Source organism: Chionomys nivalis, chromosome 3 (genome assembly GCF_950005125.1).
Source record: "Chionomys nivalis chromosome 3, mChiNiv1.1, whole genome shotgun sequence".
NCBI lineage: Eukaryota > Metazoa > Chordata > Mammalia > Rodentia > Cricetidae > Chionomys > Chionomys nivalis.
The window spans coordinates 52,233,756-52,258,433 of NC_080088.1; the positions used below are offsets into that span (position 1 = coordinate 52,233,756).

The following is a 24,678-nucleotide window of genomic DNA, read 5'->3' on the forward strand; positions in this document are numbered from 1 at the left end:
GAGGGTAAACCTAGGGTCTCCATTAGTTCATTTTCTCTCATTTAGATTAAACAAGCATTATGAGGAGATGGCTAAAGTTAAAGTTCAAGCCCACCCTAATTTCCGTTTTTAATCATGTTTTATCAACCTATATTCATCAGCCCTATAACCCATAGATGTTATGAGCCCTTAACTTTCTATTTCAGAGTGTGTATGTGTTATTACTAAATTAGAGATATCGTAAGACTGTCATTTTGTTCTGCAAACATTACTAGTCTTCTTCATTATTCAGCTGGCACAAAAATAATAAGTTTCACTATTACACTTTCACACATATTCGTCGTTGTACCTTGCTCATCTTCACACCTCCGCTACCCCTCCATCCTCTCACTGGCCCCTTCTTCCCTAGAAATTGCCTCCCTTTTTCCTTCACGTATATGTAGAACTCTATGTGGATAACTCTAGCTCCATGAAAATGATACTTCATCTCCCACCCCATTACCTCCTCTTCACACCTCTGCCCTCCCTTACTTCATTCCTCCTGTCATGGTCTTCTACTTTTGTCAGAAGAAGAAACATGACATTCTTTGAATCTGAATTCTTTGAACCTGATGATCTTTAATCCTATTTTCCTACAAAAAAAAATATTCTTTACAACAAAAAAAGGGAGAAAAAAAAAACTCCACTGTGTATACATACCATATCCTTCATTCGTCATCTGTTGGTTGGCATCCAAACTGACTCTGCATCAACTACTGTGAACAGCACAGTAATAAACAATAAACATGGATCTTTGTGGATTCTTGTGACTTACAGATTTCTTCAGGGGCCACCCAGAGTGAGATAGCAAGATCCATAAAGTGGTTCCATTCGCAGTTTTTTGAGGAACCTCCATACTGATTTTCATAATAACAGTACCAGATTACAACTCCATTAGTAAAAGAGGTTTCTCTTTCCCACATCCTCACCAACATTTGCTGTCATTTGTTTTGTTCGCAATAGCCATTTGGAATCAGGTGAGACAAAATCTCAATGCAGGTTTAATTTGCATTTCCCTGATGATTGACAAAGAATGTTGAAAAACTTTTCAAATATATACTGACCATTTCAGTTTCTTCTTTCAAAAATTGTTCAATTCATCTGGCCAATTTAATAGTTAGTATGGGTTTTGATGTTATATTTGGGTGCTCTTTACAGAGTCAGATAGATAGCTGGCAAAGGTTGTCTTCTCATTCTGTATGCTGTCTCTCCATTGTCTGCAGTGTAGAAGATAGATTCAAGCAAGCACATTTGTCAATTATTGGGATTATTTCCTGTGCTATTGAAAGGTTCCGCCCATGTCAAAGTGTTTGCTAGTGTTTCCCTCCAGCAGTTGCAGAGTTTCTGTATTAAGTTCAATCTTTAATCCATGTTGAATTGATTTTATACAGAGTGAAGAATATAAACCTAATTTTATTCTTCTGTATGTGGCTATCCAAACTTCCCAGACCCAGTTGTAGAAGAAGCTGTCTTTTCTCCAATATCTGTTTTCTACATCCTTGTCAAAAATTAAGGTGGGGGGGGGCTGCAGAAATGTAAGAGCATTTGTTGTGCAATCATGACGGGCAGTTTAGATTATAGATCCAATGAACAAGTCAGGTGTCTTTGCATGTCTGTAACTTTGCATATCCCAGCTTCAAAGGGAGGTGGAAACAAAGAAAGGGCTTGCTGACTTCTAGCCTAGCCCAGAAAAGTGAAAGTCCCAAGCTCAGAGAGACACCAAATGTAAAGAAATAGGCAGAGTAAAAGAAGAATATAAGATGCCTTCTTCCAGCCTCTGCACATGGATAGGCATGTGTACAGTACACCTGCACATACACTCACACAGACATAAACACATTAAATAAATACATAGATGGATGGACGGACAGACAGACGAATGAATATAAATAAATAAACTTTTTGATTAGTTGGCTATAGCTGTGTGGGTTCATTTTGTGGTTCTCTTTTATTTCATTGATCAATGTGTCTTTTTACACTCCTTTTGTTACTATAGATATTAAAAATATAGTTATTATTATCTATAGTATAATTTGCAATCAGGTACTATGATGCCTCAAGCAAAATAATGCTGTATTTATGCAGCTCCCCAATATATACTTTAGGGAACACTGAATACATTGAGATTTGATGATAAAATTTCAATCTGTAAAACCAGTAGCCACTGCTAAGTGAATATCAATTAGAAATAAATATGAGGTGTCCTGAAATGACATTACCAAACTGAGTCAAAACTTTTTAGAAAACCATTCAATTAATGAAGAAAAGTACACATTTTTCCTAATTCCTAACATCTGTATCAAATTGGGCTCAAAGTCTATGCATCAGGAATGACACAGAGGATCACATTTAAGGAAATTAAAAAGAAACAAATGATTCATGACAAGAGTTTCACGCGACACGCTCATCACTACTCTGTGAGTGTGTCCACAGAGGCACAGTTCTGTACACACAGAGTGATCCCATTCCTCGGGGCCTTTCAAATTACAGAAAATGTGTACAATTTTCATTATTTATGCAGAGATTATAAGGAGAAAATCATTAACATAAAACAAAGCCCAGGCTTACAACAAATCTGAATGAGTGCTCTGGGCCTTGAGCTTTTACAGCACCAAATAAGACCAGAACATGTGTCTACATATGAGACTTGTATAGACATTCATTATTTCCATGAGGATTGGGAAATAATGAGATTTAATGCTTGTTGTTCAATGAAGCCAAATGGCTCCAAATCAGAGAATGGGGAAAAGATCAGATTATTATTAATCACAGTGTTTCTGTCCTCTTTGCTACTCTGATGAAAACATTACAGTCATTATCCGTGATGTGACTTTATAAAGAATATTTTCCCAGATTAGCGTCTTCCTTATGATATCATTTCTGAATAGATTTGTTGTAGAAGCACCCTGAGCTGACAACTGGGAACACTGTGTACAGTATTTTAGAAACAAAGTTTTACTCTATACTGGGCCAACAGTCAGAAGTCACCAGCCGAGAGAGGGCCACAAATGAAACTAGGTGAAAATATGCAAAAGCCACAATTATAAGATCAGACCCTATTCATTATAAGTAAATGAAAATAAGAACCAAACTGGAGTGTCCACCAGTCCCACAGCTTCCTAAATAAGGAACCTACGTACAGGTTGAAAACACCCTGAAAGACCTGAAAAGTACTTGATAAAGGAACTAGGCACAACTCACTATTATCTTTCATGGGCCTCCATAGAATCCATGCTAATACTTGTACTAGAAATATTATTAAGGTATTTCTAATTAGTACAATTTATCTAAGTAAAAATATTAGTGACTATAGATGTATTTGCACTGGCATGTCTTTGGGCCCTTTCACCTCTAGTTCCAATTTCTCGTTCTTTTAATCATGCTTTTCACATTGGTGTATATGGAATCCTCTCTGGGATATTACATAAACACTTCTGTTCAGTCATGGTGTCGTTACAGATTATGACATTAATAGCAATAGCTATAAAGCAAAATTTTAAAAACTTGACTTAAATACAACTCTGAATTAGTTGTTACCAAAATCTGGTAGCCTAATAAATCTATTAAAAGGACATACTGATATTTAAATAAACTTAAAAATTAACATGACAAACTTGATTTTTTTATCGAAACTGATTTGTGGGTTTTGGGGGTTGTTTGCTTTTTAGGTTTGGTTTTTGAGAAAGGGTCTGACTATTTAGCCCTAACTGGCTTGGAAATCATCATGTAGACCAGAACAGCCTGGAATTTGCCATCATCCTCCAGTCTCTTGTCTTACAAATGCTGGGAGATTAACAGAAATATGCCACTACCAACTATAAACTTAGTTTTTAAGAATGAATCCCGGTGCTCCAAGAAATTAGTTTTATAATTAATGACAATTAGAACAAGAATCATTGAAAGAAGGTCTCCCACCCATATTTCAGGGTTCAACACCTATGCTAGAAGTGACCTGTTTTTCACTAGTATTTACTTAGTACTATTTTATATCCCACCTATCAGAACAACTAGTATATATTAATGTATATGACTGATATTTACATCTCCTGGCTACATGTTTGCTCTGAGGACAAGGATTATTGTATTTGTTTTTATACCTCCAAAGTCCAGGTCAAGTATCAGCATATGGTAGGCACTTGATTCATAAATGCTGAATTAAACTGAAAAGACTTTGACTAGTTAAATCTCATCAGCATTTGATCAGACTTCTTTTTAGCAAAATATTGTTATTTGAGTATAACTTAACACATCAAGGAGAAAGAAGTGTATCAATTATCATAAATTAAACTAATTCAAATTATAACCTACTTGAATGAGAACAGTATGAAAGCTGTGAGAGTGGGAGGTTAAACAAATGAAAGGCCAGCACCTATGGTTCAACATTATTTGACCAACGCAAGAAAAGCAATATTCTAATAAGATGACTACCCACAAATGCTACTTTACCAATATATGGTATTTTCAAGTTTCATGAATAAAGAGAAAGGAGACCCATTCTAAGAAAGCAAACTTACAATCTTTTATCACTGAACTACACTGAGCACTGAATTTTCAGATTTAAAAAACATTTGAGGGTTTAGGGATTTATTTAGCTCAGTGGTAGAGCCCTTGCCTAGCAAGCACACAGGGCCTTGGACTCAGTCCCCAGTTCTGGGAGCTGGAGGAAACAAAAGGTAACTGGTACACACAACCTAGCTGAGTGCTGGTGACATATCTTTAATTCCAGCACGCAACTTTAATCCCAGTACTCAGGAGAGAGATGCAGGCAGATCTCTAAATTCCAGGCTAGCCTGGTTTACAGAGAGTGAGTTCCAGGACAGCCAAGATTACACAGAGAAACCCTTGTGGATTCCAGGCTAGCCTGGTTTACAGAGTGAGTTCCAGGACAGCCAAGGCTACACAGAGAAAACTCTTGTGAATTCTAAGCTAGCCTGGTTTACAGAGTGAGTTCCAGGAAAGCCAACGAACGCTACACAGAGAAAACCCTTGTGAATTCTAGGCTAGCCTGGTTTACAGAGTGAGTTCCAGGACAGCCAAGGCTACACAGAGAAACCCTTATTAATTCCAGGTTAGCCTGGTTTAGAGTTCTAGGTCAGCCAAAGCTACACAGAGAAACCCTTGTGAATTCCAGGTTATCCTGGTTTAGAGTTCCAGGACAGCCAAGGCTACACAGAGAAACCCTTGCGGGGTGGGACTGGGAAGATGGAGAGATGCTCAGTACTAAGAGCTTTTACAGCTCTTGCAGAGGACAGAGGTGTGGTTCCAGCACCCACATGGCAGGCAGTTCAGAAGGTCTGAACTCCAGTTCCAGGAGATCTGACACCCTCTTCTGGCCTGCACGAGCACTGCATGAATGCATGTGGTACACAAACATACATTCAGGGAACACTCGTATACACAAAGATAAATCTTAAAAAACTAAAAAAAAAAAAAAAAAAAAAAAAAAAAAAAAAAAACTGGTTTCATATGAATAAAGATCTTAGCAACAAAATATGTTACTTTATATTTTAAACACAAGTATTTTCCCACACAAATTTTTATTTTATGGAATATATTCTACTTATCACAAAAGAAATAGAAACAAGTTTCTTGGGCAAAAAAGGGAAAACACATATCTCCTCAACCCACTTTCAAAAACTGATGAATCTGGAACTTCTGGCTAACTCTACACATCTGAGCATGTTTGATCAACGGGCACTCAGATATGAATGATGTAAACTAAAATACACTCACTAATTTTCCCACTAATATTGAATTTTCTTTCAAAGTCAATGTCAGAAAAGTAATTTACGATACTCACCCCCCATATTATACTGTCAAATTCCTCTAGTGAAATATATTTATTGATTGGTTATTAAAAAATTCTAAAACACAAACATCACAGACTATTCAGTTAAGAAAAGTAACTGCTCATAAAAGAAGCAATGGTTTCTACTAATGTGTGAGAGGAATTAATGAATATTAAAACAATAATGGCTATGGGCACTTCCATACTACACAAACAACAAAAAAGAAAACTGACTAGCTTGCAAACTAAGTTTAGAGCTGGTTTTGCCTTTCACAGTAATCTCCTGCATTAGGCCCAACTCAGAGACTTTCTCACATCATTCCTCTAAAAGTGATAAGGAATACAGTCCCATCACTTCAGAATGAAGACTTCTCTTTGGAGAGAAAGAAAATCCGGGCACATCTTCGTGGAAATATTCTCCAACCCTTTTCTTTCTTTTTTTTTTTTTTTTTTGTGGGGGGGGGAGTTTCGAGACAGGGTTTCTCTGTGGTTTTGGAGCCTGTCCTGGAACTAGCTCTTGTAGACCAGGCTGGTCTCGAACTCACAGAGATCTGCCTGCCTCTGCCTCCCAAGTGCTGGGATTAAAGGCGTGCGCCACCACCGCCCGGCTCTCCAACCCTTTTCATGTCTAGCTTCTTGGAATGTGGTCCTGATGGCAGTTAAGTATAGACGAAGCCCCAGGAGACCACACAGTGCACACTAGCAGTCTACACCTGGGGGAAAAAAAACCCTCACTAGCTGTGTGGCCTCAGACAAATTATTTATCCTGAGACTTGGTTTCTTTGTCATTAGAACAGGGACATTTCTCATCTGAAAGTGATTATGGAAAGTAAACTAGTAAAAGAAGGCTCTCGGTCCAAGCTTCTCTCCTAGTGTAAAACACAATTTGGGGCCGGGCAGTGGCAGTGGTGGCACACGCCTTTAATCCCGGCACTCGCCTTTAATCCCAGCATTTGGGAGGCAGAGGTGGATGGATCTCTGAGAGTTCAAGGCCAGCCTGATCTACAGAGTGAGTTCCAGGACAGTTTCCAAAACTAGACAGGGAAATCCTGTCTCAAAAAAGCCAAAAACACAATTTGGGAAACAGTTCTACAAAAAAGACATGTAGCTTTCCACTGAGTATTAATCAAACTACACAGTCATCCTATCGCCTTCAAAAACAAAGAAAGAACAAGGAATTCGGCTCAGTCTACACCATCAAAACAGCAGGTGTCCTGATCTCACAAGTCCTACTAACGTCTCCTCATAACTACCCCAACTGGCACATGAAAGAACACTTACATTCTCAAACTCACTTACAAACAATTTTATTAATATGAGCAGTGTTAAATACTAAAGCAACCCAAAACCTATTCATTTTTAAAATCAAATTAAAGTTTAAAAAATAAAATTTACCCCCATATTCTTATCTTTAAATAATGACAAGCAATATTACTGAGTACAGGCTCAGAGGGATATTGGGAGAGGGATGAAGGGGAAGAAGGAGAGAGAGGGAGAAGAGATAAAAGAAGTGGCTGAAGATAAATAAAAAGTGGGGTAAAGAAAGAGAGAAGGCAGAAAGAAAAACAAAAAATTTAAATTTCTGCAACTCAGAAAGATGAAGTCTGATGGCTACATACAGATTTTTTTTCTTGTTTTGTTTTGTGAACCACTACACCCCATTTGTAGTCAATCACTGAACTATACTTAGGTAAGTTTTGAAAGCTACACCAAAAAAAAGAAATAAAGTCAGGTATGGTAGTGCAGGCCCATAATCCCGGCATTTGGTCAGGCAGAGGCAGGATTATGAGCTCAAGACCAGTCTGGACTATACGACAAAAACCTGTCTTTAAGAAGAGGTCAGAGGAAGTGACAACTCAGAATTTATTAATATTACAATAATCAACACCACTAATAAAACCCGAGTCTTTAATCTGCAGCTTTCCTACAGCAAGGAGTACAGTCATATCAATGATAAATGAACTATCAAAACAGCAATTCTTTAGTATAACAGCTTCAGTGTCTATCAATGACCACTGACGGAAAGTTCTAGCATAGTTATAAACCAGACAAAGTGCTACTTTATCCCTAGCATATTGTACACTGTTACACACCACCTTCATGGCAAGTTTCTCATTTACCTATGGTGGTTTCATAGGAATTTAAAAGTAAAAGGCATAATCTTACCATTTCCTAATTTTTAAAAAAAGGAATAGAGAATCTCTATAAAACAAAACCAAAATTATTCTTATCTAAGAATAGAATAAATTTTCAGAAAACACTCTATCATTTCGTTGTTGATTTTGAGGTTTTGTTTTTTGTTTTTCCAAAGCAAGGTTTCACCGTGTAGCCCTGGCTGTCTGTCCTAGAACTCACTCTGTAGACCAGGCAGACTTCGAACTCCCAAATCCACCCACCTCTGCCTCCCGAGTGCTGGGATTAAATGCCCACACCACCAAATTTTATTTTTTGGATGGGAAGAAACACCATGTAAGTGACAATGTAACTGTTTTGGTAAACCTCCAGTAACCGCAAAATATTGTAAAGGTAGCCTGCACCGTGTTCACCACTCTAAGAGAAGACTTAATGATTCTAAAGATTTCAGAGATCTGTGTTTGTTTAATAAAACTAAAAACCATAACAAAATGGAAAACATGAAACTCATCTAAAGGTAAGCTAGTTTGTGTGTGTAACCCTTCCTATTCCAGGAGCCATGTCCCGCCGCTCAACTGAGGATACAGACATTAAAGACAATACTTTAGCTTCCCTGGCTTTACACCCTTTATGCCTATACCCTTACATGGAGAACCACAGGGATTCCACAGGCACAGCCGATGCAGTTACAAGCTTGTAGTGAAGTCAAAAAACCAGGTGGCTCATCACAGATTCAAGTCAGCAGAAAGAGGTTCTTTGGTAGGAATGGCCGATAATTCACTCTATGAATTAAGGAAGTTAACTCAATAGATCACCCTCCTTATTTAAAACCCATACATCTCTATACAAATCAAGATTCAGACTTTAAGGGTTTCCATGGGTTTTAATACAGTAAAATGCTACAAACAGCACATATTACATAAAATTCCCAGTTAGATTACAATAGAGCAAACAATAAACATATATTGTGATATCTAAAGTTAAATGTATAGTCTAAGTGGACTTGAAAATTATTTAAATAACCCTGTAACAGTCAGGGTTAAGTTTTGGTGACAAATGAACGTTGATACCAAAGTTTTGAGGAAGAAAAAAACACTTCAATAAATACTTCTATAACCAAGACATGTGAAAGTGCAAACGCATTTTCAAGATATACAAAGCTTATTAATTTATTAGGGATTTTAAAATGTGACAAATTAGAGCTCATAAAGTAGGAAGGAGTTCCTGGGGATGCTAATCCTAAAACTTAGGGAAAAAAAGAAATTACTTATTTTAATTCATTTACATAAATTAAATGGTTGTTGAAGGTACCTAAAAATGAATGTCTATGTGCAAAACAAGGTATAAACTTAAAATGATAATGCTGAGAACCCTGATACTTAACTTCTATACTTTTTTTTTAAATTTTTCAAGACAGGGTTTCTCCGTAGTTTTTGGTTCCTGTCCTGGAACTAGCTCTTGTAGACCAGGCTGGCCTCAAACTCACAGAGATCCACCTGCCTCTGCCTCCCGAGTGCTGGGATTAAAGGTGTGCGCCACCACCACACGGCCTTCTATACTTTCTTTGCATTAAATTTCAAGTTTTGTTTTTCTGAGCATTTGTTTTTGTTTTTTGTTTTTTGTTTTTTTTTTTTTTTCCTTTTTTGGTTTTTCGAGACAGGGTTTCTCTGTGGTCTTGGAGCCTGTCCTGGAACTAGCTCTTGTAGACCAGGCTGGTCCCGAACTCACAGAGATCTGCCTGCCTCTGCCTCCCAAGTGCTGGGATTAAAGGCGTTCCGCCACCACCGCCCGGCTTATTTTGTTTTTTGATACAGGGTTTTGTGTAGCCCCTGGCTGTCCTGGAACTCACTTTGTAGACCAGACTGGCCTCAAACTCACAAAGATCTGCCTGTCTATGCCTCCCTAGTGCTGGGATTAAAGGCGTGTGCCACCACCACCCGGTTAGGCATTTGGTTTTTAGACTAAAATTTTGATTTTAATGCATGTCCCATTCATCCTCTCTGTAACTTATCTTCCTCTTTATGTTCTGCTATGTAACCTATCAGACACTAAAATTTACCTCGGCAGAGGGCAGATTTCAATGGCATATGAAGAATGTCCTGAATAATTAGTTAGAATAAAATACCACAGCTTATAAACAATCTCACATATGTGTCCATGAGTAGATTTAAGATTTTTATTATATCATTGTTATTTGTATGCCGATACATCTTCTTAATAAGGAAATGATAGGTTTTTTTATCACACAGAGAACCTTGTTAAAAGTCCACAGTGTGGCTTGGATATAGCTCAGGACAGAGTACTAGGTATGAGGACCTGCAAAACATTACCTGTGTCTGTCACTAAGGGGCATCATGATGCCCATATGGAAACATCAGTTACACATCTTAATGGAAGTTTAGGAACACATGATCTAAGACAGTGATTCTCAACCTTCCAAATACTGTGACCCTTTAATACAGTTTTTCATGCTGTGGTGACCACCCCACCACAAAATTATTCCATTGCTACTTCATAACTGTAATTTTGCCATTGTTATGAATTGGTTACTTGATAATGCAACCTCCAAAGGGGTCACAATCCATAAGTTGAGAGCCACTGAATTCTAAGTCATCCCAGTATTCATAAAAGTTATCAGGAAAAAAAAAAAAAAACGCTCTATGCTCTTAGCTAACCACCATGAAATATGACGTCATTTTCTTGTCCACTTGTCCTGTGCTATGCTTTTTGTGTGTGAGGGGGGAGGAGGGGATGAAGCCAGGACTTTGTACATGTAGTACCCCACAACATAGTTAAATCCCAAACTGGCACTGCCTTTTTAAATGTGTTAAACAGCCATTTCCCAAATGAAAAAGCCACTATCACACACCTTGACTTTTTCTTCTTCCTGGCTATTTTTACTATTAATTATTATTATTTCCTTCCCTAATTACTTGTCCAATAAAACACAGACACAATATATACTGAGTGCTGATTACAGCTAAGAATCATTACATATGCTATTATCTTGTGTAGTTCCCACACTATCGTATAGTAATTACATTCTGCACATACAATAACAGAAGTTTTAAAGCTAAGAGGCGACACGCTCTAAGTCCAACTAGTCTGCAACAAAGAGAACAGAGTAGAACCTAAGGCACCTTGTGTGCAAAGCCTCTGCCCCTTGTCCTGTACACGCTAAGGCAGGGTTATTTACAGTGATGAGGGCTCTGTCAGTACTGCACTGAACACACTGAAACACAGCCTAGATCGATCTGGGGAAGCCAGAACAGAACTCAGCAGTCAACAATTTCAGAGGGTGACTCCTGCTCAGTCTTTAGCCATTGGTCCGTTATGCCCGAGTTTCTCAAAGTATTTCCCACCTACTTCAAAAATCACCTTCGGAATTGGTTTAAATCTAAGTTTCTGGGTGGCCTCGTCAGAGCAGAATATCTAGTAAGGGAGCCTCCATTTTTAGCAAGCACTCAAGATTGGTATTTTCAAACAGTAAGTTCTAAAATAAGTTTAGGGGGTCATACTTGGTGTTTTTGTTTAATAAAACGGCTGAGAACAAATGCAACTTATAAAGATTCTATAGAGACATAAAATATCAGATGATACCGTACACTGTCTCAAGAGACCTGCTTAGTTCTCAGATGCTATTTGGGAAGTACAATTATATTGCATACAACTCAGCCAAGGAAATTTAAGAAATATGGCTGCTTTAACTTTTTTCCCCCTTCAGTTTTTCAAGGCAGGGCTTCTCTGTGTAACCCTGGCTGTCCTGGAACTTGCTTTGTACATCACAGTGGCCTCGAACTCTGAGCTCCCCCTGCCTTTGCCTCACGATTAAAGGTGTGCTCCACCACCGTCCAGCTTGTATTAACTATTTTTAATCTTCCTATCTCCTTTTAAATAAGTAATTTTGATATTCCTTTTACAAAAAAAAATACAACCTTCTGTCACTTTTAGGATCTTAGTTATTCCATTCCAAGAGTTTCTGTTATAACCCCAGAGTCATTCTGAGGTCTCTGTATAACTACTCATAAAATTATTTAACCACATTTTGCAGTATTTTGAGTCTTCTCTTAATTATTTTCCCTTTGTTTTTCATCCAACCTCCTCACTATGTGGAGTTATTTCACTTACCGAGATCCTTGAACCAATTGGTATAATTTAACTATGTATTCTTGGGGATAAATCAAATACTCCATGGAATTTAAACTGTTAAGTATTTCATTCCCTCATTTTCTCATCTTCTATTTATGTTTTAGATAGAATTCCTTACTGGCTTGTCTTCCTAAGCATGTTCTTGTTTTATCGGCATTTGTTTCAGTATTTATAACATATTTTTTTCTTTGAAAGGAAAAATATGATAAGGATCCCCACTAACATAGGGGATTTTTCTGGGTAAATCTGGACAGCTTTAAGATGATACACCTGGCATTCCAAGGAACGATAACCCCTGAAATGTTAAAATGATCAACTATGCATATTGCGTGAAATCGGAAGTCTAGCTTCCCTGAGATATGACTGAAAAATATAGGCACATCTGATGCAAGGCACAGGAGAGACACAACATCAGTCAAGCCTGTTTTAAAAGCGGTCCTCGGTGGTGAGGTGTTAAAGACTGAGTGGACGCCAAAGTACAAGTTCAGAAAAAGTGCCTTTTTCTTGAGCTAAGTATCTGCTTAACACTTAGCTCCCTGATGCCCACATTGCAGATGATCCGTACATCTAAATTAATCTAATTAGCACAGCTAGAAACACAGTCAGCACGGCAGTGAGACACTAGGAAGAAACTTGGGCATTACCTACAGTATAGCAAAAGCAGGCAGGCACATCTGTAGGGACACGTTCCCAAAAGTTGATTGTTGTTGGTTTTTTTTTTTTAAAGATAGTGCCAGGAATCCGTCATTACTTCAAATAAAGATTTCTAACATAAAATTGATATTCACAGCAAGACTCACGTGAACTGAAGATGTGGACATTGCTGGCACCTCTACTCTTTATGAAGTAAGGAAAACGTACACCCTTCAAACATCCTAGCTAATGAATAATAATTGGAAATTTTACATCTTAATGAAAAAGTGGTTTTATTAGTTTAGCTGCCAAATAACACATTATTTTCAGGCTCATTGTTCCTTCTATATTAAAAATAAAGCTATCTCATCGACTCATAACTCTTAACACTTTTTTTAATCAGATGCAAAGATCAAGATGGATTTATTAAGTCTCAAATTGTAAAGCTTTTAAGATACCTAAGTCTATAATGGAAGATTTCCTCAAACCAACCCAATACTCCAAAGACATAGCACCATAGATAATCCACCCTTTTAATAGCTGGCATTTTACATGAAATGCAAATCAGAGCTTCAGTTTCTGAATTTAATAGAGATATGCAGAATAAGAGAAGTTTGGAAACTCTTGATGATGCAGAAGCAGAAAGCTCTTTAAATTCTTACTTTGATAAGTAAAGCCTCATGTCCAGTAAATACATTGTGGATGCAAACAATGCAAGGTGACTTTTAAAGCTCTCACTACCAGTTTTACACTGTCACGATAACTCTACTGACTTCAAAGACAGTCCTTTAAAACACTGTTTTAATGAAGGAGCCATTTGCTATCTCAAAGAAATGCAAGAGCTGGTCAGATTGCTTTTATTCTGATATTGATTCTCATATTAAGTTTCTGAATCGGTCAAATACATTACCAGAGGGAAAAGTAACATTAAATGTTCACCACAGTGAACACAATGTAGTGTTGTGTGTAAATGAATCTATTGCCATATAGAGAAAAGAAAACACTTTAAAAAAATCGGCAATACTAAAACCACATATTTTGGTACATATTAAATTCACCTTACAAAATAATCAGACTACAACCACTCCAGTTGGTCCACTATATATGTGACTTAATGAGAGCTCTGATTGAAGGAAATACCTAACGGTGAGGGCTAGTGTAATATTTATAGTACTTAAAAAAACATAATTTTTTTTTTTTTGGTTTTTCGAGACAGGATTTCTCTGTGGTTTTGGAGTCTGTCCTGGAACTAGCTCTTGTAGACCAGGCTAGTCTCGAACTCACAGAGATCCGCCTGCCTCTGCCTCCCAAGTGCTGGGATTAAAGGCGTGAGCCACCACCGCCCGGCCTAAATTTAAATTACTTAAACCCCCGCATTACCTAAACCCTCCAGTAAAGTCCAAGTGTATTTGTTACTAGCCATAGACTACCATGTAGGCCTGATCTTCAAACTTAATCCCTTTTAACACTAACATATCTATTAATCTATACAACATCCCAACCAGCCAATCAGGAAACAAGAAAGGCATCTCAAGTTTTCTTTTATGGAAAACTTACTCCAACCCATTTTCATTGACAAAACACAATTTTTAAATTCACTATGGTATTATCATAAATTTATAAAATTTATAAAACTCAGTACAGCTAATTTTCTTAGACCAACAGCAACTCTAAATACCTTTACAGCAGAGGGGCTGACTTGCTAATTAGTTTTCTGTAGTTTCTAGACACTGTGTTGTTCTTAAATGTTGTGCAAATCCTGTTTGCACTGCACTGTTATCTCTCACAAACTTTTCAGACACTTAGTACCCCAGACATATTTTGCCACATTTTCCATTTTGGAGATTTGGGAGACATATATCTGAAAATGGCAGTTAACAATAAATCTCAGAGTATATGTTTGTTTTATGCACAAGACTAGTAAAATGCTCCTAATTTCTCCCATTACATAAATTTTTACGGAAATTAGGATCAATTTTTAATCATATTTGTATATTAAATAAAAGATTTACTATAGTACCCTAACCTAAAAGTAACTGTTTCTTGTACCACAAAAAATGAGTATCTGGGGGAAAGTGAGTGCATCACATAATTAGAGAAGTCTTCTTTATGGTGTTTCCTTGGGCTTTTAATAAGTTCATTCCTACATTACAAGCCTTCTACATTACTGTCTAACAAATTTACTAGGTCTTCAACTCTGTGTAAAACTTCATTACCAACTAAAATGTCTATTTGATAATTAGTTTTCAAGTTGACACTTGGCAGATAAGCAAACAAGCATTTAAACTACCTTGAACTGGCAATAGCCTACAGCTAAACTGTAAAGCCTGAGAGAAACTCTGTGAGACAAGCTCCCCGGGTGTGGGGGCGGTGGAGAGGGGAGGATTATAACCCCAATAAGTGTCTAATAACGACCTTTCTGTCAATACCCACTTCCCGCTCTCAAGTGGGTGCATACTTACCCGAGAAGAAGGTAAACGGAGGTCCACAGGAAGATGAACAGCAGCAGAGCCTTTGTCAGATGATAGTAACCTATAAGTAACAAATAAAGGCACATCATCAGGAGGGGAAGGCTTTACAAGAGTATAGTTCTATCAAGGAAGGGCACAAAACCCAGGAGTCCAGCTCCACAGCAGCCCCTTGCCTGTCTCCACCCTCCTCCCTGAGAGAGCTGCAAGGGCAGAAAGGGAAAGCGTCTTTGCTTATTCAAAGCCGGTGGGGGCAGCCCAGCTGGCATTCCAGGGTCTCCCCAGAACCCTGCTTTCTACTCCCTGTCTGTACAAAGCAGAAAGTTGATCCGTTCTGAACAGGAAAGCCTACATCACGATCATTCATCAACTTGCACAAGTGATCAGTAACCAAATCGTAAAGATCGATGGGCACTCCTCCGTGCCTCGCTGTGCCCAGGAGTCAGCCAGCCTGAGGAGCTACGGCAGCAGCGGCTCCAGGTACCACAGCCCTCAGACCTGCAGACTTGGGCGGCCACAGCCAGCTCCCAACAGCTTGGCTGGGTCACAATCCCGAGACTGGAGATCGGAGTCGACCTGGGGAAACACATTCTCCAGAGCTCACGACAGCAAGCGCAGGCCACCAGGTCGGCGAGGTCGGGGTGGGGGAAGCTAGGAAACGCTGAGGGAAAAAGGGAGGGAGGGATCCCACCCAGGCTTTGTTGCTGGTCACCATCAAGTTTGCATCTTAGTACAAAATGTCGATCTTAAAGGCTGACAAGACAGAGGCAGAGGTAGAGCGAGAAAGAGAAAGGCAATAGAGTCCATCTTGCTTTGGGGAAGAGGGGGAAGGAAAAAAATGAAGTGTAAATCCCACACTCAGGGCGTAAAAGTCTGCTAAACACCTTTCCACAACGCAGGAGCAACGAGTGGGGTGTCCCTGAGCCCGTGCCGGCTCGAACTGGCGGCGGTCTGGGGGGGGGGGGGGAACGCCTCCCTCCCTCGCCTCCTCTTCCTCCTCCTTCCCCTCCTCCTCCCGTTCCTCCTCCTCCCGTTCCTCCTCCTCCCGCGGGCCCCGGCGAAGATCCCGCCGCCGCTGCCTCTGCCGCCCCCCAGGGAGGCACCGCCGCCGCCCGGCCCCGCGCTGCCATTCCAGGCTTGGACCGCGCGGCGTGGCGCGCGTGGGGCCGGGCGCCGGGTGGCCGCGCAGAGATGTCCTCTCCGGGGACCCCCGCTCCCCCTGGCCGAAAGGTTGCCTACAAAAGTCGCGCGAGCAGAGGTGGCGGCGGCGCGCAGGAGAGAGGACGCGCGTGGGGAACCCACGCCACGAGTGGGCAGCCCCAAGGGATGGACGAGAGCGCCCCTCCCCGTACAGGGAAAGTACCCCAGTCCCCGCCAGCCAGCTTGAGGAACGGCAGCCCGGCGTCCACGGCCGGTAGACGAGAACTGGACGTGTCATTAGCAGGACAGGCAATGGTTTCAAAGCCCCAGGCCAATGACCATTAGCCGAGGCAGAGCGAGCTCGGTCCCCATCCCCCACCACCTCCACCCACCTCCCCCCTCGCACCCCCCACCTCCACCCCACCTCGCGAAACTTTTCAACAAGATCCACCTGGGCTAATTTGTCCTCAGACAGTTAAAATATTGACTAGACCCTACACACAAGGAAGGAAGGGCAATGCACGCTTTATTTTCCTTTCTACAGAAAGGAAAGCAAAAAATAGCTAGTCTCTGTGTCTCTCCCTCTCCCCCCCCCCCTGTCGTACATGTTGTGTCTTAGCTTTTTGCATCGTTTCGTTTTACCTTCCTCATTTAGCAGAAATGATCGCGGGTATTTCACACATAAACGTGTTCCAGATTCCTGTATCCAGGGTCCTTGTAAATTACAGGACTCGGGTTCGGTCTCAGTTACGTTAAGTTTCATGCGATATCCCCAAAATAAATAAAATAATAATAATAATAATAATAATACATTTCTGAGGGTGAGTGAGCGAGCGAGGTGGAGGAGGAAAAGAAGCCTCCAGTCGGATTTCTGTAATTTACTAGCTACCCGGATCGCAGCAAATAACAGTGTAACACGAGCGTGGCTTCAGAGGGTTGGGGAGGCTCTTTCTGGAGGCGTCGACCCCATCCCCGGATAAAGGACCTGCAAGTTTTCTGTCATCGCGACCATGCAATGCCATAACTTACCTTCAGAATGAGTCTTTAAACAGCCAAGGCCTTCCTCCTCCCCTCCACCGCCACCACCCCCAGCCTCGCTCTCTCCACCTTAAACTTATTGACACAACATAATCCCACATTCAAGCAAAATCCTGACACAGCCTCCCTCCTCCTCTCCCCCCTCCTCTCTTCCCTCCCGTTCTCTCTCTCTCTCTCTCTCTCTCTCTCTCTCTCTCTCTCTCTCTCTCTCTCTCTCTCTCTCTCTCTCTCTCTCTCTTCCCCTCCCTCTCCCCCTCCCCTCCCCTCCCTCTCCCTCTCTCGCCTTCTTCGCCCTCTTCCCCTCTCCCCTGTTCTTCCTCCAGGCTACTCTGGCACTAAAACAGCACTTTCTCCACTCGCCGCGCATTTGGCTGGGGGGTGGGAGGGTGAGGGACGAGGGGGGGGGGACACCGATCTCGGGGCCGGAACACCCCAATCCTAACTCTCCAGATGAACGAGCAACTGGGGGCTGCTGTTCCCGGTCACCGACGCGCACACGCTAACGTAGCCCCGACCCACCGAGGGCAGCCTTCCCGTACCTTCCTCCCCTGCCCCGGGGCTCCCCCAAGGCCCCACCTCCCCCCCCTCCCCGGCAGCTGAGCCCTGCCCGGGGCTCCTCCACGTACTTTCGCCTCCTTGAAGTTTGGGGCTCCCCGGGCGGCCACGAGCCGCCCCGCCGGCGTGAGGACCGCTCCGTTGTTGTTTTCCTCCGACGCCTCCAGCCCGCGCCCCGGCTCCGTGCCCCCTCAGGCGGCGCTGCCCGGGCGCCGAGAGGTGCTCGCCTGCAAACGCAGCCTGGCACCGGCTGGCCTACTCCTCCCCAGCCCGGCCCCCAGCTCGCGCTCGCCGGGCAACGCCGCGCGCCCCCCAGCCCGGGCCCGCCACCCGCGCGGCCGCCGCGACCCTCGGCCCGACCTCTCGCCACCCAAAGTTTTGGCTGAAGGGAAAGTGGCCCGCGAGGCGCCGGCCGGTGGCGGCTCGGGCTCCGGACGCGCGGGCTCCCCTCGCCTTCCTCAAGTCCACCCTACCGGCTGCCGCCGCCGCCGCCGCTCCAGCCGCGGAGTCCTCGGGCTGCAGCCCCGGCGGCTCGCAAGTGAGTCGGAAAACAGAAAGTGCGGGAGAGCGCCCGCGAAGGCTGCGGATGGCGGGCGCCTACCTCGCGGGCTCGCCGCGGCGCGAGGGCGTGTGTATGGCTCGCCCTCAGCGGCCAGTCAGGGGCTCTCTATGGGAAAGTGGAGAGGAGCTCGCGGAGCCGCGCTGCCTCCGCTCCACTGTACACTGCTCCACATACAGTACATGCAACCCGGAGAGACTGAAAACACTCATTTTATATAAGGCAGCCTGCCATTGGCCCGCGCCGTGACGGACGGGCGGCGCAGCCAAACAGGAGGCGCGTTACACCCAAACACACGCACACATACACACATTTCACAGAGACACACAAAGATCATCACATTTTCTATTTTCTAATGTTCGGGACCTGTAGACAGTGGGCGAGGACAGGTAGAGAGGCCCGGCGGAGTGAGGATCAGGGGAGAAGCCCTCTCTGGACCAAGTTGCCAGGCTTGGAACTGGTGTCCTTTTGACTTGGGAGGGTTATGGTAATAAACTACAACTCCACTGGATATGGAAGTGAGGGGAGGGGGGGTTGATCGCTGCCTTGTGCTGCCCCGTGAAAGAGGCGAGCATTGTGTTATGATTTTACATCCCGGCCTGCTAACAAGTGGCCGAGAAACGCTTTTATCAGCTTGAATTTCTTTTGTCAATGGGTAAACCATCACATAGGCCAAAATAGTGCAACATTAAGTTTATCAAGACTAGAATGCATCCAGATTGTTAATGCCTCATTCGTAGGCGAATTCAGAGGAACAAAATCAATACAACTCACAGAAACAAAGATAAACCTTTTGCTAAAACATCTGAATGTGCACTTAAAAGTTGGGAGGCAATCACCTGTGTGGGCATACCAGATATGCTGAAAAGTAAACACCTCGTGGAAAAATGACTATTGACAGTTTGCCTTAGAAATGGGCCTTTTGGTTCAAAATAGCCAAGATTTACATTTTAAAGTATATATTATATAGCCTTTTGCTTTATATTGTTTCCCGCCATATGTGACTACTGTATGTTTGGTGACATCTAGAGATGGTGGTGGATGTGATACCTAGTCTTTTTTTTTCTACATGTGTTGATATTTTTGCCATGGGTGTCAGGTCCCCTGAAACTGGAGTTACAGATTTGTGAGCTGCCATGTGGGTGCTGGGAGTTGAACCTGGATCCTCTGGAAGAGGATGAACCATCTCTCCAGTCCCGTGGCACCTAGTTCTGATGATATTTTTCCTATGCTGCATCTTTGGCAGATCATGTTTAACAGTTTGATACAAACAAGCCAAAAGGTTACTGAGAAAAAAGCCAACCTGAGAATTAGAATAAGATTCACACTCAAGTTCTTAACTAGTTGAGCAATCTTGGGTAAATGAGTTTTTTTAGTCTCTTTCATTCTTAGATTTGATTTTTTGTTTTTATTTGAAGATTAAAATAAGCTTTTCCAAGACTGCCTTCATTAAATGGTTATTCAGCATCTACAACGCATTGGCACTATTCTAGGACCCAGATGCTTTCCTGAGGTTCCTTCTGACCAAGATCCAAATTTTTCAAGAATCTTAAATATAAAGAGTTTTGAAGATTAAACAGTATAATTTTTATAGCCTAGCTGATAGTTTAAAATTTAAAAGAAAACTGAATAAGATAACCTTTTCTCTTCATTTCTTGAGACAGAATCTGACTTTGTAGCCTTGCCTGGCCTGGAACTCACTATGCAAATCAGGCTGGCTTTGAACTCACAGAGATTCCACTGCCTCTGTCTCCAGAGTGCTAAGAGTAAAGGCATAGGATATCACATCCCTCCCATCCATTTTATTTCCTTGATGCCACCTAAGATATTTTTCCCACAGCCATAAATAAATGTTTGTGTAAGAGTGGAAAAAAGGAAATAATAAAGAAAAAAGCAAGTTTGTAAAGTTTTAGAAAACAAAGTCGTGTGTAGAGATGTGGTGTTCTGTTTATTTTTAAGAGAATATAAATTTTAAAGGAAAAATCCAATAAAACCATAGAATTTAAGGTGATAATAGTGACGGTAATAAAATATCCCTCTTCGTTCAGTTCACAGAAGGAAACAAGTGTCCCTCATTCACATACACTGCTCTGAAGTCCGTGCTATGCTATCTCTTTTTTGCCCACAAGAGAAAGGAGGCAGGGCCAAACTAGGAAGGCACAGAATATCAGTGAAGAAAATTAAGCGCAGAACTTTCATAGGTTTTGAACAGCTAGAAGGTCCTTTTTTCGAAGTGACAAACTTCTGAGACAAGAAGCAGTTGGAGGGAAAATTTTCAAAGAAATTTAAGGCACTTCTTTTTGAAGGGTTAAAAATCAGCAAGAGTTGATAATATTTAATTGCTGACTGGAGTGTTATGACTTACTTTTAGTATATTATATAAGATGAAAAATATGAAAAGCTAACTTACTCCCCACTTCCACTTCCAACTTCCACCACAGGAAAACATACTTTATCTTTATGGTCACAAGGATATTATTGTTGTTGAATACATTTAACATAAATGAAGTATCTAAAGTTACAGTGATCAAATTTTCATATTGCCCAACACTATCAGTAAAATGTGTGTGTGTGTATAGGAGGTAAACGTTTACATATTTACCTATACATTAAAACATATCAGTGTGAATACGTTATTTTTTATAAAGCACATGGTCACAAAGAATAAAACGTCATGACATAAATAAAAAGTAAAATTACAGTTTTAGTTTGTTCCAAAGTCCCCTTGAATATTATACTCCAAGGTTTTGTATTCTAGTTTAACACTCTCTTACAGTGAAAGGGGCTAATGCGTGAAATAACTAACCAGGGCTGATGCACGAAAGCCTCAGGGAGGGTGGACTGAAGGCATCTTTACAAGTCATTATTTACTGGAAACTAGTGGGTCCACGGAGCCTTTAGATTTGAGATAATTATACTAAAAAAATACATGCATGTTAGTGGTCCATTTGTGTTGAGCATCATGTTGTTCTATAAGTCTATTCAATAGTCTTCTCCAGGACATTTGTTGAATAGGTTCTCTATGCCAGACACACTGTATGCACCAGAATTACTGGCTCCTGGAAGCGATAGAATTCCAGCCTCCAGCGTGGTGAATGGGGCAGTCCTCATGACTAAGAAAAGGAAGCTTACGACTAACTTTAATGTCCTGGTTTACCCTTTTTTAAATGATTTCCAGATTTTTATTATTTCATTTGAGAATGAGTATCAAGGAATTTTAAATTCCAATGGTGCTTAAAAATTTTAAATGCAGCAAAAAAAGACAAAAAAAAAAAACCCGCAGCTTTCCGAGAATTTATTTAATTTCTATAATCGAAGGTTATGAATGCAAATAGTTAGTGTTTACCTACATCAACACTTCTTTGCTTGTTTTCAATCCCAGGTTGACCTCATAATCTTAGCAAGGTCCTCCTCAGGGCCTTAACTGTCCAGTTTCCTAGCCTTATTTTAGGAAGATCAATTTAAATATGTACATAAATGTGCACACACAAGTACTTATCTACATAAGTAACTACGTTTCACCTATTTTGCCTCCTTTTATAATCCTAGTTGAAATCCTGATGTTAAGCAACCTTCGGGGGGAAATTTATTTATTTATTTATTTATTTATTTATTTATTTATTTATTTTAGTTTTTTGAGACAGGGCTTCTCTCGTCTCTTCATAGTCCTGACTGTCCTGGAAATCACTCTGTAAACCAGACTGACCTCGAAAAGAAAAATTTTTTTTCAGAAAATTCTTAATCACTTTACAATTTACTTTCTTTGTTTATAAAATAGGGATAGTAAGAGCAATTAAAATTTTAGTTATGCCGGGTGGTAGTAGTGCATGCCTTTAATCCCAGCATTTAGGAGGCAGAGGCAGGTAGATCTCAGTGAGTCTGAGGCCAGCCTGGTCCACAAAGGAATGTTACATAGAGAACCCTTTCTAAAAAAAAAAAAAAAAAAAAAAAAATTTGTGTGTGTGTGTTAAGTGGGAAATCTATAAGCAGTCAATCAGTGCTATTTTTGTTTATGTCTTACATATACCGGTCAACGGTAGATGAATGGCTCAGGGTTTTGTGAAGCTTAGCTATCATACCAACGAAGTTTACAGATTTTTTTTTTTTGAGTTACAGATCTTGTTACAGTTTATTGACCTACTGTTTGCAATTCCCTTGTACATTATTCTCTATGGGCTCCAGCATTTCTACACGTGTCAGTGAATGGGCATGGTAGTGTGTGTCTGTAATCCTATCTGTGGGAGGCAAAAGTGTAAAAGTTCAAAGCCAGCCTAGTTTATATACTGAGACCATGTCTCCATAAACAAACAACAAACAAATAAATAAATAAGTGAATGAATAAATGAATGAATGAAAGGGAGTTATTGGCCTCAGCCCAGAATAAAGCAAAGAATCAGCTGGGTATAATAGCCCCTAAAAAAGAGCAAATTGATTAGTCATTCTTTGACACAAACCAACTTGAGAAAGTTACATTCCAACTTGAGAACATTACAGTGCCTTAGACAAAAGTTTATGATTCTTACTTGACCTTTCTGAGATTCACTTTTTTTCTGTATAATACACATGCATATATGTAAGGGGGGGAGAATCATGCCTCTTCTCTTAAGGCCAATGTAAAGGGACTACAATTAGAAAGCAGACCAATAGAGATTCACAGGGTTAAAGAGAGCAGGCAGAAGTTGCAGAAAGAAGAAAGAGAAGAAAAAACCAGCTCTCCGAGACTGAGCTCTTTGGAATCCTTACTCTCTGTGATCCCCTGTGGGATTCTATCTCTATCTCTTTAAGGCATCCAGATATTTTGTTTAGGGTCGTATTATTGATGTATTGACAGAAGTCTTTAAACAACGGCAAACACCTCGAAGAAAACGATGACATTTCCGTCAACATTTTGTTTCCCAACAGTGGCTATAATGGTAACTAATACAGTCTCTGAAGTGTAGCAGGAAGCAAAGATCTCTACAACAAATGAACAAGACAAGCAGAACAAACTCGGAGAGGCCATTCATGCTAAATAAATAAATAAATATTAAAACACTCAGAATCCAGAAAAGAAACAGGTAACAGAAAAGACAGTTTGAAGGTGGAACCCACAGCAGAACTGATAAGCGGAACAAACTCAGATAGGCCATCCATGCTAGATAGATAGGTAGGTAGGTAGATAGACAGATGATAGATAGATAGATAGATAGATAGATAGATAGATAGATAGATAGATAGATAGATACAGATAGATAGATACAGATAGATAGATACAGATAGATAGATAGATAGATAGATAGATAGATAGATAGATAGGTAGATAATTAAAACACTCAGAATCCAGAAAAGAAAGAGGTAATAGAAAAGATAGGTTGAAGGTTAGAACCCAAAGCAGAACTGACATTATAATCACCAGAGATTATATTTTCATATTGTTTAATTGCCTAAATTATTTTATATTTTAGATAACCCAGAATCTTCACTAAAATCCATATAATGTAGATAAATAGCAAGATAGTCTTTTCCACCATCATTGTTTTATGTTTGTTTCTTTTATTTATATAATTTTATATTGTAATTTGTGTACTATTACGTAATATATACTTATTTATAATGTAATTGTTTTATTTAAGTAATACAGTTACATCATTTTCCCATTCCGTTTCCTCCCTCCGAACCCTCTCATATATCCTTCCGTGTTCTTCTTCAAATTCATGGGCTCTTTTTTCATTAATGGTTGGTTTGTGTGTGTCTATCTGTCTGTCTGTTTGTCTGTGTATGTGTGTGTATGTCTGTGTGTGTATGTGTAATGCTAATTTTTTTTGTATGTTATCAGGGCTGGCTATTTGGTATTGGATAACCAATTGGTGTGCTCTTGTATGGTAAAGACTGTTTTTCCCACTCAACATTTCTGAGTTGCCTATAATTGTACAGTGTTGAGTACTCCTGAGTTCCTCCTCACCCCCATTAGCATGTCTATTGGCATTATCCATGTTTCAGATCTGCTTTTTGATTGTGTTATTTGTTATTGGTTTTTTTTTGGGGGGGGTAGGGGAGATGCAGGGGAAATTTGTTTTGTTATTTGTCTTGTTTAACAGGATCTCACTGTAGGCCAGGCTGGCCTGGAACTTCCCCTGTGAGCGAGGATGACCTTGAACTAAAGATTCTCACACCTCCAGCTCTCAGGTGCTGGGATTAGAGCATGCACCACCATACTC

At 40.7% G+C, this 24,678-nt stretch overlaps 1 protein-coding gene across 5 annotated transcripts in view; it reads right to left on the reverse strand.

The window, feature by feature from the left end:
• Positions 1 to 18,654, reverse strand: part of Bbx (BBX high mobility group box domain containing) — a 233,458-nt gene extending 214,804 nt beyond the window's left edge. For 2 of the 5 annotated variants that reach the window (XM_057766025.1, XM_057766020.1), the window contains exons 1-2: positions 18,396 to 18,654; positions 15,184 to 15,253 (exon numbers count right to left, since the gene is read on the reverse strand). The gene's annotated coding sequence lies outside the window, so the exon portion shown is untranslated. Of the gene's footprint in view, positions 1 to 15,183; positions 15,254 to 17,358; positions 17,413 to 17,993; positions 18,070 to 18,395 lie in introns of those variants that run through there. The other 3 variants (XM_057766021.1, XM_057766022.1, XM_057766023.1) reach the window with 3 other exon arrangements.
• Between the last annotated feature and the right edge of the window lie 6,024 nt (positions 18,655 to 24,678).